The sequence below is a fragment of the Anolis sagrei genome, chromosome 9 (assembly GCF_037176765.1).
Source record: "Anolis sagrei isolate rAnoSag1 chromosome 9, rAnoSag1.mat, whole genome shotgun sequence".
Lineage (NCBI taxonomy): Eukaryota > Metazoa > Chordata > Lepidosauria > Squamata > Dactyloidae > Anolis > Anolis sagrei.
The window spans coordinates 11941194-11955037 of NC_090029.1; positions in this window are offsets into that span (position 1 = coordinate 11941194).

A 13844-nucleotide genomic window follows, 5' to 3' on the forward strand; every position below is an offset into this window, starting at 1 on the left:
CAACATCTCTCTTGAATTGTGGTGCCCAGAATTGGACACAATATTCCAGATGTGGTCTAACCAAAGTGGAATAGAGGGGTAGCATGACTTCCCTAGATCTAGACACTATGCTCCTTTTGATGCAGGCCAAAATCCCATTGGCTTTTTTTGCCGCCAAATCACATTGCTGGCTCATGTTTAACTTGTTGTCCACAAGGACTCCAAGATCTTTTTCACACGTACTGCTCTCGAGCCAGGCATCGTCCCCCATTCTGTATCTTTGCATTTCATTTTTTCTGCCAAAGTGGAGTATCTTGCATTTGTCACTGTTGAACTTCATTTTGTTAGTTTTGGCGATTCATCTCTCTAATCTGTCAAGATCGTTTTGAATCCTGCTCCTGTCCTCTGGAGTATTGGTTATCCCTCCCAATTTGGTGTCGTCTGCAAACTTGATACACTACCAGTATATCTATCATAGCATCACATTATATTGTACTAAATCATGTTGTCAAGGTCATTTACCCCTCCCTCACTCAGGGTCAAGCTAAATTTGAAACGACTTGAAAGCACACAACAACAACAACAATCCTGTCTCATCAGCAAAAAGTAGATCTTATATTTATTAAAATTGTAACTAAGTTTATATTTGCTAAAATTGTTTTTCATTTTAATTATTGAATTGTTTGGGGAGATGGTTGGCTGGGTATATAAATAACATTGTTGTTGTTGTTGTTGTTGTTATTATTATCTAGAGCAGGGGTTCCAAAACTAAGGCCCGGGGGCCAGGATAAGGCCCTCCAACGTCATTTACCCGGCCCTCACTCAGGGTCAACAATCCTATCTCATCAGCCAAAAGCACGCCCACACTTCCTATTGAAATACTAATAAATTTATATTTGTTAAAATTGTTCTTAATTTTAATTATTGTATTGTTTATAAGTGGTTTTTGCATGATAAATAAGATATGTGCAGTGCGCATAGGAATTCATTCATTATTTTTTTTCAAATTATAATCCGGCCCTCCAACAGTTTGAAGGACTGTGACCTGGCTCTCTGTTTAAAAAGCTTGAGGACCCCTGATGTATACACTCCACTTGCTCATGAATATATATATATATATATATATATACGTTAGCACCCTCAGTGTGAGAGAAAACCTCAGTGTTAGTTCGCCTCAGTGTGAAAGAGCCCTCGGCATGAGAGAGCCCTCAGTGTGAGAAGGTCTCAGTGGGAGAAAAAAAAACCTGTTAGTTCATCTCAGTGTGAGAGAGCCCCCAGTGTGAGAAGGCCTCAGTGGGAGAAAGGCCTCAGTGTGAGAGAAAACATCAGTGTTAATTTGCCTCAGTGTGAGAGAGCCCTCTGCATGAGAGAGCCCTCAGTGTGAGAAGGCTTCAGTGGAGAAGGGCCTCAGCGTGAGAGAAAACCTCAGTGTTACTTCACCTCAGTGTGAGAGAGCCCTCAGTGTGAGAAGGCCTCAGTGGGAGAAAACTCTCAGTGTGAGAAAAAAAAAACCTCAGTGCTAGTTAGCCTCAGTGTGAGAGCCCTCAGCATGAGGGAGCCTTCAGTGTGAGAAGGCCTCAGTGGGAGAAAGGCCTCAGCATGAGAAAACCTCATTGTTAGTTCGTCTCAGTGTGACAGAGCCCTCAGTGTGAGAAGACCTCAGTGGGAGAAAGGCTTCAGCATGAGACAAAACCTCAGTGTTAGTTTGCCGCAGTGTGAGAGAGCCCTCAGCATGAGAGAGCCCTCAATGTGAGAAAGGCCTCAATGGGAGAGAAAGCCTCAGGGTTAGTTTGCTTCGGTTTGAGAAGGCCTGGTGTGAGAAGTTTTGGTGAGAGAAGCCCCAGATTGAAGGCCTCATGTGTGAAGCTTCAGTGTGAAGACTGCTGTGTGTAAAGTTACTATGTGAAGCTCCTGTGTAAGTTCGGTATGAGAAGAGGGTCTGTGAGAGTGAAGCTATTTATCTGCATGAGAAAGAAGCCCACCATGGAAGCAAAGAAGGAAGTATAACGAACTTCATTTGTGTCATGCAAACCTTGTCCTTGTAAATAGCACCACCATATTATTTTGCTACAAAGAAAAGCCTCCTAAGGAAGAGATAACCTTGGTCTGTTCTTTGTATCCTTTTGGCCTCCTGGTGCTGGGTCACGCTGCTGCCCATAAGTTACTCTGCTGTACATTCATGGGGAGGGTCTTTTGTTAACAAGCCCACTTGCCCAACAGAAGCATGCTACACAGAAGTCTCACCACGAAGTTCTTCCCAATACTCTTTCCACCCCACAGTCTCATAAAATGGCCTCAATATATTTGCAGAATAGTTGGTCCTCTCACCGGATTCTTCTTGGACCCAGAGTCAGTCACCGGAGAGTCTTGAAGGATGGAGCTGGTTGGACGGAGGGGGTAGGCATACACAGGGGGGACCCGATGATTCTGGAGGCCTGGTATCCGCGGGGAAGGGGTAGACATACACAGGGGATCCACAGATACAGAGGAGGACCCGATGACTCTGGGGGCCTGGTATCCGCGGGGAAGGGGTAGACATACACAGGGGATCCACGGATACAGAGAAGGACCCGATGACTCTGGGGGCCTGGTATCCGCGGGGAAGGGGCAGACATACACAGGGGATCCACAGATACAGAGGAGGACCCGATGACTCTGGGGGCCTGGTATCCGCGGGGAAGGGGTAGACATACACAGGGGATCCACGGATACAGAGGAGGACCCGATGACTCTGGGGGCCTGGTGTCCGCGGGGAAGGGGTAGACATACCAGGGGATCCACAGATACAGAGGAGGATCTGATGACTGGAGGCCTGGTATCCGCGGGGAAGGGGTAGACATACACAGGGGATCCACAGATACAGAGGAGGACCCGATGACTCTGGAGGCCTGGTATCCGCGGGGAAGGGGTAGACATACACAGGGGATCCACGGATACAGAGGAGGACCCGATGACTGGGGGCCTGGTATCCGCGGGGAAGGGGTAGACATACACAGGGGATCCACGGATACAGAGGAGGATCCGATGACTCTGGAGGCCTGGTATCCGCGGGGAAGGGGTAGACATACACAGGGGATCCACGGATACAGAGGAGGATCCGATGACTCTGGGGGCCTGGTATCCGCGGGGAAGGGGTAGACATACACAGGGGATCCACGGATACAGAGGAGGACCCGATGACTCTGGAGGCCTGGTATCCGCGGGGAAGGGGTAGACATACACAGGGGATCCACGGATACAGAGGAGGATCCGATGACTCTGGGGGCCTGGTATCCGCGGGGAAGGGGTAGACATACACAGGGGATCCATGGATACAGAGGAGGACCCGATGACTCTGGAGGCCTGGTATCCGCGGGGAAGGGGTAGACATACACAGGGGATCCACGGATACAGAGGAGGATCCGATGACTCTGGGGGCCTGGTATCCGCGGGGAAGGGGTAGACATACACAGGGGATCCACGGATACAGAGGAGGACCCGATGACTCTGGGGGCCTGGTATCCGCGGGGAAGGGGTAGACATACACAGGGGATCCACGGATACAGAGGAGGACCCGATGACTCTGGGGGCCTGGTATCCGCGGGGAAGGGGTAGACATACACAGGGGATCCACGGATACAGAGGAGGACCCGATGACTCTGGGGGCCTGGTATCCGCGGGGAAGGGGTAGACATACACAGGGGATCCACGGATACAGAGGAGGACCCGATGACTCTGGGGGCCTGGTATCCGCGGGGAAGGGGTAGACATACACAGGGGATCCATGGATACAGAGGAGGACCCGATGACTCTGGGGGCCTGGTATCCGCGGGGAAGGGGTAGACATACACAGGGGATCCACGGATACAGAGGAGGACCCGATGACTCTGGAGGCCTGGTATCCGCGGGGAAGGGGTAGACATACACAGGGGATCCACAGATACAGAGGAGGACCCGATGACTCTGGGGGCCTGGTATCCGCGGGGAAGGGGTAGACATACACAGGGGATCCACGGATACAGAGGAGGACCCGATGACTCTGGGGGCCTGGTATCCGCGGGGAAGGGGTAGACATACACAGGGGATCCACGGATACAGAGGAGGACCCGATGACTCTGGGGGCCTGGTATCCGCGGGGAAGGGGTAGACATACACAGGGGATCCACGGATACAGAGGAGGACCCGATGACTCTGGGGGCCTGGTATCCGCGGGGAAGGGGTAGACATACACAGGGGATCCACGGATACAGAGGAGGACCCGATGACTCTGGAGGCCTGGTATCCGCGGGGAAGGGGTAGACATACACAGGGGATCCACGGATACAGAGGAGGACCCGATGACTCTGGGGGCCTGGTATCCGCGGGGAAGGGGTAGACATACACAGGGGATCCACGGATACAGAGGAGGACCCGATGACTCTGGGGGCCTGGTGTCCGCGGGGAAGGGGTAGACATACCAGGGGATCCACAGATACAGAGGAGGATCTGATGACTGGAGGCCTGGTATCCGCGGGGAAGGGGTAGACATACACAGGGGATCCACAGATACAGAGGAGGATCCGATGACTCTGGAGGCCTGGTATCCGCGGGGAAGGGGTAGACATACACAGGGGATCCACGGATACAGAGGAGGATCCGATGACTCTGGGGGCCTGGTATCCGCGGGGAAGGGGTAGACATACACAGGGGATCCACGGATACAGAGGAGGACCCGATGACTCTGGGGGCCTGGTATCCGCGGGGAAGGGGTAGACATACACAAGGGATCCACGGATACAGAGGAGGACCCGATGACTCTGGAGGCCTGGTATCCGCGGGGAAGGGGTAGACATACACAGGGGATCCACGGATACAGAGGAGGATCCGATGACTCTGGGGGCCTGGTATCCGTGGGGAAGGGGTAGACATACACAGGGGATCCACGGATACAGAGGAGGACCCGATGACTCTGGAGGCCTGGTATCTGCGGGGAAGGGGTAGACATACACAGGGGATCCACGGATACAGAGGAGGATCCGATGACTCTGGGGGCCTGGTATCCGCGGGGAAGGGGTAGACATACACAGGGGATCCACGGATACAGAGGAGGACCCGATGACTCTGGGGGCCTGGTATCCACGGGGAAGGGGTAGACATACACAGGGGATCCACGGATACAGAGGAGGACCCGATGACTCTGGGGGCCTGGTATCCGTGGGGAAGGGGTAGACATACACAGGGGATCCACGGATACAGAGGAGGACCCGATGACTCTGGAGGCCTGGTATCTGCGGGGAAGGGGTAGACATACACAGGGGATCCACGGATACAGAGGAGGATCCGATGACTCTGGGGGCCTGGTATCCGCGGGGAAGGGGTAGACATACACAGGGGATCCACGGATACAGAGGAGGATCCGATGACTCTGGGGGCCTGGTATCCGCGGGGAAGGGGTAGACATACACAGGGGATCCACGGATACAGAGGAGGACCCGATGACTCTGGAGGCCTGGTATCCGCGGGGAAGGGGTAGACATACACAGGGGATCCACAGATACAGAGGAGGACCCGATGACTCTGGGGGCCTGGTTTCCGCGGGGAAGGGGTAGACATACACAGGGGATCCACGGATACAGAGGAGGACCCGATGACTCTGGGGGCCTGGTATCCGCGGGGCAGGGGGTAGGCATACACAGGGGATCCACAGATACCGAGCGGGACCCGATGACTCTGGAGGCCTGGTATCGGCAGGGAAGGGATAGGCATACACAGGGGATCCACGGATACAGAGGAGGATCCGGTGACTCTAGAGGCCTGGTATCCGCGGGGCAGGGGTAGACATACACAGGGAATCCGTGGTTACCGAGGGGGACCCAATGATGCTGGAGGCCCTGGGTACGCACAGGGGAGATTGAAGTGCCAAAGGGTGAAATTGATTCCATGTGGGGTAAAGGAAGGAATATGTGGAGGGAGTAATCAAGCTGCTTTGTGAGGGCCCTGAGAGCCATGGGGCCACGTGGTTACGGGCAGGGCTGGCTGCCGGAGTAGAAAGAGGAAAGCCACAAAAGCCAAAAAGGATACAAAGAGCCAGGAACAGAGGATAATGCGACACAGTGCACATTTATTGAGAGGTTACGAAGTCATTAACGAAGAGTCCAGTTTAGTCAGTATTGCACCACCTGACATCCGCCGGGAAGTAGCAGCCAATAGTGAAAGGACCAAGGCAGTGACATCTCCAGCTCATTCCTTGTTTGAGTATCAGCCAGCACGTCAATGACTTAAATCAAGAAATAGTTTTCTAAGATCTACAGAGACACTCGCTGGAACACCTCAGCAAGCAAGAGTCCAAAAGTGGCAGGCTCAAAGTCAAGACCTCAACCAATGGCTGATAGCAAATGAGAGACTCCCTGGGCACACGGAAGACTGGGCGACTTGGAAGGCATTGAAAAGACTGCGCTCTGACACCACGAGATGCAGAGCCAATCTTAAGAAAGGGGGCTACAAAGTGGAGTCCATGACATGCGAGTGTGGAGAAGAGCCCCAGGATTGTGGCGCTGCTGGCTGAGTGATACCAAAAAGGGTTCCCCTGAAACTGTGGAGACCAAAATCCACTGATAGTGGCGATATGAAAATAACTAAATTAACTCAATGTATATATTACAAATACACATCTCAAAAACTGCCACATACACATAAGTAGAGACAATTGGTTCTTCTCTTGAAGTAGAAAGCAAAGCCTTCGTTTGAGAAAATGTCCTTTCTTTATTACATGTGAGTAGACTCCAGTAGTCACCTGAATTGACTCCAACCTGCTACCGGTTTCGACTCGTAAGAGTCTTCGTCAGGCGGTTGGGTCTACAAACAACACATATCATGAATAACACAATTACAATTGGACAATTTGTTATAACAAGTTTGTAAGAATTTATACAGACAATCTACTTACTCAAATTATCAGAAACAAGCTCAACTTTGAAGGTGAGGAATTCACCAACAGTCTTCTGGAGGGGTGGATCCTAAGGGGACAGAGATAGTGGCTAAAGGTACATTCTATTATCTTTGTTTCACAGATTGTATATTTCTCTATGTAGGGTTTATCATTCTTGCCATTCGTTTCCGAGCCACTGCAGAACAGTACCCCCGAGTCCCATATCTTTGAGGCGTTCCAGAAGGAGACCGTGGTCAACGGTATCGAAGGCCGCTGAGAGGTCCAGCAGAACCAACAGGGAGACACTCCCCCTGTCGAGCTCCCAGTGAAGATCATCTACCAAGGCGGCCAAGGCTGTCTCGGTTCCATGTCCCGGCCTAAAGCCAGACTGTGACGGATCTAGATAACCTTCTAATATTCCAAAATTGTGGCAGACTGGAGGAATCTGGCCCACCCACTGCTCTTCTCCACGGGAAGGAGAGAGATGGTGTGCTTTTGGGAGTAATATGTAGAACACAGATCTATATTGCTAAAATACACCAAGTATTATGTTATTGTTGTTGAAACTTCAAGTCTGATGCCATATGACAGACTTATTACTTACTAGTGATGCCTGGGTTATTTGGGAAAGGTATTGTTTTTCTGCGCTCCAAGTTTATTCTATATCCAATGTGAGATGGTTCAGACGGTGCGGGGAACTACAACTCCCATATACAAGTCCCATGGTCCATCCTCCAACAAACCGCACCAGGATGTAGAGTGAGTCATGGGCCAAGTTTGGTCTTGATCAGTCATTGGATGAGGGTTGCAGCGGTCTTGGGAAGTGAGTGGAGGTACTTCAAGTCCCATCATCCATGGTCCACCCTCCCCGAAAGTGCACCAGGATGTAGAGTGGATCATGGGGGCTCTGTGTGCCAAGTTTGGTCTTGATCAGTCATTGGATGAGGGTTGCAGCGGTCTCGGGAAGTGAGTAGAGGTACTTCAAGACCCATCATCCATTGTCCACCCTCCCCGAAAGTGCATCAGGATGTAGAGTGGGTCATGGGGGCTCTGTGTGCCAAGTTTGGTCTTGATCAGTCATTGGATGAGGGTTGCAGCGGTCTCGGGAAGTGAGTAGAGGTACTTCAAGACCCATCATCCATTGTCCACCCTCCCCGAAAGTGCATCAGGATGTAGAGTGGGTCATGGGGGCTCTGTGTGCCAAGTTTGGGCTTTGTTGGGGGCCGCAGTGTTTTGTGGGAACCGAAGGGTTTGAAATCACTACAAATCCCATCATCCACTGTCTGTGCTCCCTCAAACCTCACTAGGACGTAAAGGGGATCATGGGGGTTCTGTGTGCCAAGTTTGGACTTGATCAGTCATTGGATGAGGGTTGCAGCAGTCTTGGGAAGTGAGTGGAGGCACTTCAAGTCCCATCATCCATGGTCCACCCTCCCCCAAACTGCACCAGGATGTAGAGTGGGTCATGGGGGCTCTGTGTGCCAAGTTTGGGCTTTATTGCTCTTTGTTGGGGGCCGCAGGGAACCAAAGTGCTTGAAAGTACTACAAATCCCATCATCCTTTGTCCTTTCTCCCCCAAACCAGGACGTGAAGGGGGTCGTGGGGGTTATGTGTGCCAAGTTTGGTCCAAGTCCGTCACCCGTGCCTGTGAAAGTGGCAGCCAATCAGAAAGCGGCCACATCCACGCATTCTCTTTACTAGGGAGACTCTTGTGATGCGCTTCCAACTGAAGGCCGATCCTTCTGGAACCTCACTTTCCTGTCGGTTGAGAGGGAAAGTGGAGGTGTGCCTTCATTGTGCAGTTTGCGGTTTTTGGTGGAGTTTGCTGTTTTTGGACGTAAATAGCTCTGGGGGTAAGAAGTCTTCTCCGGGATCTTTCCTGTTATGTAGGCTTTGAATTATGCTCTTTATTTCCTGTACAGTTGTTGGGGGCCAGTCTGGCCGCTTTTCGGGACTGTCTCTACTCAGAGTAACGTGATTCTTTGGAGGGGACAAAGGGGCAAACAGTGGTAGATCATTCAGCGCTGACGCTTGATGCGCAGGTGTCGGCGGTGGCCGGGAGGGCTTCTGCATAATTTAAACTCGTGCGCCAATTGGGACCTCACCTCGTGAAGTCGGACTTGACCACGGTGGTCCATGCCTTAGTTGCCTCTAGATTGGACTACTGCACTGCACTCTACATGGGGCTACCCTTGAAAACGGCCTGGAGACTGACTAAGAAATTGACAAAGAAAAAACATGGCTGTGGCTCACAAATGGAACTTGGAAAAAGGAAACAAAGGAGGTCCTGATTTTGACAGCCCAAGAACAAGACATTCGAACCAATTTCATCCAAGCCAGAACTGAAAAGTCGACGACAGATCCAAGTGTAGACTCTGCAAGGAAGCAGGCGAAACAATAGATCCCATCCTCAGCTGCTGCAAGATCACACAGACAGACTCCAAGCAGAGGCACAACACCGTTGCTCAGATGATGCCTTGGAACCTGAGCCACAAACTCATCTGCCTGCGACAAAGAACTGGTGGGATCCCAAGCCGGAAAAAGTCACAGAAAATGAACACGTCAAGCTACTCTGGGACTTCCGGATTCAGACAGACAGAGTTTTGGAGCATAATACTCCTGACCTCAAAATTGTGTTGAAAAACAAAGTATGGATTGTCCATGTTGCAATCCCAGGTGACAGCAGGATTGAAGAGAAACAAACAGGGAAAGCTGACACGATATGAGGATTTGAAGATCGAACTGCAAAGACTCTGGCACAAGACAGTCAAGGGGGTCCCAGTGGTGATCCGCACACTGGGCGCAGTGCCTCAAGACCTTGGCCTGCACTTAAACACAATTGGCACTGACAAAATTACCATATGCCAGCTGCAGAAGGCCACCTTACTGGGATCTGCACGATACATCACACAGTCCTAGACACATGGGATCCAATGCAACAGCCAGCAGAGTGACCTTGTCTGCTGTGGACTCCTCTTGTTGTGTTTCCAATAATAATGATGCTTATTTCTAGAGAGGTCGCAAGCACCCCAAGTGAAGAGCCGAGCCTGGCGTGAAAGCCCCCCAACAGAAGAAGCACAGCATGTGGGGGAGGAGTGGGATGTCCGGAATCATGGGTTCTCACTGCACCCACATTTCCGGCCTGTACTAAGGGGATGTGAGAGGTGGAATATACACAGGAATCATTATGAGACCACTATTCCTGTAACTATTGCTGCTGGTTCTGACCTATAAAGCTCTATACAGTTCTGGCCCAGCTTACTTGTCCGAAGGCATCCACCCCTACGTCCCACCTCGAAACCTAAGATCATCCGGGGAGGCCCTGCTCTCGCTCCCGTCAACAGCACAAATGCGCCCGGCAGGGACGAGAGACAGGGCCTTCTTGGCGGTGCCCCCCCCCCCTATGTAACACACTCCCAACTGAGGTAAGGATATTTCACAAAATTGTAAAGTTCTTTGTTTTCCTTCATAGAATATCTATATACCCTTGCTAACTCTCTTCTTGTCGTTTTCTTTACAGTCATGCCTCGAGGACGGTTGAGGTTATGGAGAAGGAACCAAGTGGCTCCGTTGCCCTTGGAAGACGCAACACAACTTTTGGTCGTAGGAAAACATCTCCACCTACAAGAACGCTCTAGACCAAGGATGTGGAGAAGGATATGGAGCCGGAAGATCCACCCCATGCTCCAGAACCAGCAACAAGAGGGGAAAGTAGAGGAGGAGGAGGAGAAAGAGAAAGCGGAGGAAGTGGAAGTGGAGGAGGAAGTGGTGACGAAGGAGGAGGAAGGACAAGTGGAGGGAGAAGAACAGGATGAGGAGGTAGAGGAGGAGGTGGAGAAGGAGGAGAAGGAGGAGGAGGTGGTAGTAGAGGAGGAGGTGGTAGTAGAGGAGGAGGAGGAAGAGGAGGAGGAGGAGGAGGAGGAGGAGAAGGAGGAGGAGGAGGAAATACCCGAAGAAGAAGACCTTGAAGAGTTGGATGTTATAGAGGAGGAGGAAGTACCATTAGAACAACTGGAGGAAGGCTGGGAGGTGGAGGAGGAGGAAGAGGAGAACGAGGAAGAGGAGGAGGATGAAGACATCGAAGAGTTGGAGTTAGTGGAAGAGGAGGAGATTCCAGAAGAGGAAGGATGGGAGGAGGAGGAGGAGGAGGAGGAGAGCTCCATCTAGATGTAAAGGTAAAGGTTTTCCCCTGACATTAAGTCCAGTTGTGTCCGACTCTGGGGGTTGGTGCTAATTTCCATTTCTAAGCCGAAGAGCCGGCATCCATAGACACCTCCAAGTTCATGTGGCCATTGGCATGACTGCATGGAGCGCCCTTACCTTCCCGCCAGAGCAGTACCTATTGATCTACTTACATTTGCATGTTTTCAAATTGCTAGGTTGGCAGAAGCTAGGGCTGACAGCAGGAGCTCATGCCACTCCCCGGATTTGAACTGCCGACCTTTTGGTCAGCAAGTTCAGCAGATGAGTGCTTTAACCCACTACACCACAGGGGGCTATATTTGTGGTATAGTACAATATAGTAATACATAATACTAATATTGTGCTGTGCTAATAATATAATATATTGTATACACATATAATACTGATAATAATGTTATAATGTAATACAATATAATAATAAAGATAAGAATAATATTTTTATATTACATGTAATATTACTAATAATATTACAGTATACTGGTATAATATAATATAGTAACACATAATACTAATATTGTGTTGTGGTAATAATGTAATATATTGTATACACATATAATACTGATAATAATGTTATAATGTAGTACAATATAATAATAATAATAATAATAATAATAATAATAATAATAATAAATATAAGAATTATAGAATCATAGAATCATAGAATCATAGAATCAAAGAGTTGGAAGAGACCTCATGGGCCATCCAGCCCAACCCCATTCTGCCAAGAAGCAGGAATATTGCATTCAAATCACCCCTGACAGATGGCCATCCAGCTTCTATTTAAAAGCTTCCAAAGAAGGAGCCTCCACCACACTCCAGGGCAGAGAGTTCCACTGCTGAACGGCTCTCGCAGTCAGGAAGTTCTTCCTCATGTTCAGATGGAATCTCCTCTCCTGTAATTTGAAGCCATTGTTCTGCGTCCTAGTCTCCAGGGAAGCAGTAAACAAGCTGGCTCCCTCCTCCCTGTGGCTTCTTCTCACATATTTATACATGGCTATCATATCCCCTCTCAGCCTTCTCTTCTTCAGGCTAAACATGCCCAGCTCCTTAAGCCGCTCCTCATAGGGCTTGTCCTCCAGACCCTTTATCATTTTAGTTACTCTCCTCTGGACACATTCCAGCTTGTCAATCTCTCTCTTGAATTGTGGTGCCCAGAATTGGACACAATATTCCAGGTGTGGTCTAATATAAAAATAATATAATATTTTTATATTACATGTAATATTACTAATAATATTACAGTATAGTGGTATAGTACAATATAGTAATACATAATACTAATATTGTGTTGTGGTAATAATATAATATATTGTATATACATATAATACTGATAATAATGTTATAATGTAATACAATATAATAAATGTATTGTCGAAGGCTTTCATGGCTGGAATCACTAGGTTCTTGTGGTTTTTTTTCGGGCTATAGGGCTATGATCTAGAGGCATTTCTCCTGACGTTTCGCCTGCATCTATGGCAAGCATCCTCAGAGGTAGTGAGGTCTGTTGGAAATAGGACAATGGGTTTATATATCTGTGGAATGGCTGGGGTGGGGCAAAGAGCTCTTCTCTGCTAGAGCTAGGTGTGAATGTTTCAGCTGATCACCTACATTAGCATTTGAAGGCCTGCCTGAGCCTGGGAAAATGTTCTGTTGAGAGGTGTTAAGATGTGCCTGGTTGTTTCCTCTCTGCTGTTTTGTTGTTGTAATTTTAGAGTTTTTTTTAATACTGGTAGCCAGATTTTGTTCATTTTCATGGTCTCTTCCTTTCTGTTGAAATTGTCCACATGCTTGTGGATTTCAATGGCTTCTCTGTGTAGTCTGACATGGTGGTTGTTGGTGTGGTCCAACATTTCTGTGTTCTCAAATAATATGCTGTGTCCAGGTTCGTTCATCAGGTGCTCTGCTATGGCTGACTTCTCTGGTTGAAGTAGTCTGCAGTGCTTTTCATGTTCCTTGATGCGTGTCTGGGCAATGTTGCGTTTGGTGGTCCCTATGTAGACTTGTGCACAGCTGCATGGTATACGGTAGACTCCTGCAGAGGTGAGAGGATCCCTCTTGTCCTTTGCTGAACGTAGCATTTGTTGGATTTTCTTGGTGGGTTTGTAGATTGTTTGTATGTTGTGTTTCCTCATCAGCTTCCCTATGCGGTCAGTGGTTCCCTTGATGTATGGCAGGAACACTTTTCCTCTGGGTGGATCTTCATCTTTACTCTCGTGGCTTGTTCTTGGTCTTGCAGCTCTTCTGATGTCTGAGGTGGAGTCTCCATTGGCCTGGAGAGCCCAGTTGAGGTGGTTCAGTTCATCTTGGAGGAGGTGGGGTTCGCAGATTCTTTTTGCACGGTCTGCCAAGGCTTTAATGGTGCTTCTTTTTTTTGACTTGGGTGATGGTTGGAGTTTTTATGTAGATATCTATCTGTGTGTGTGGGTTTTCTGTAGACGGTGTGACCCAATTGTTGATCTGGTTTGCGGATGACTAGGACATCTAGAAAAGGCAGTCTTCCTTCATTTTCTTTTTCCATGGTGAACTGGATGTTTGGGTGGATGCTGTTGAGATGGTCCAGGAACCTGTTGAGTTCTTCTTCTCCATGGCTCCAAATGGTGAAGGTGTCATCCACATATCTGAACCATATAGTGGGCTTTTTGGTTGCTGTCTCCAGGGCTTGTTTTTCAAAGTGTTCCATGTAGAAGTTAGCTATGACCGGGCTGAGAGGGCTCCCCATAGCTACTCCATCTTTCTGTTCGTAGAATTCATTGTCCCACTGAAAGCAGCTGGTGGT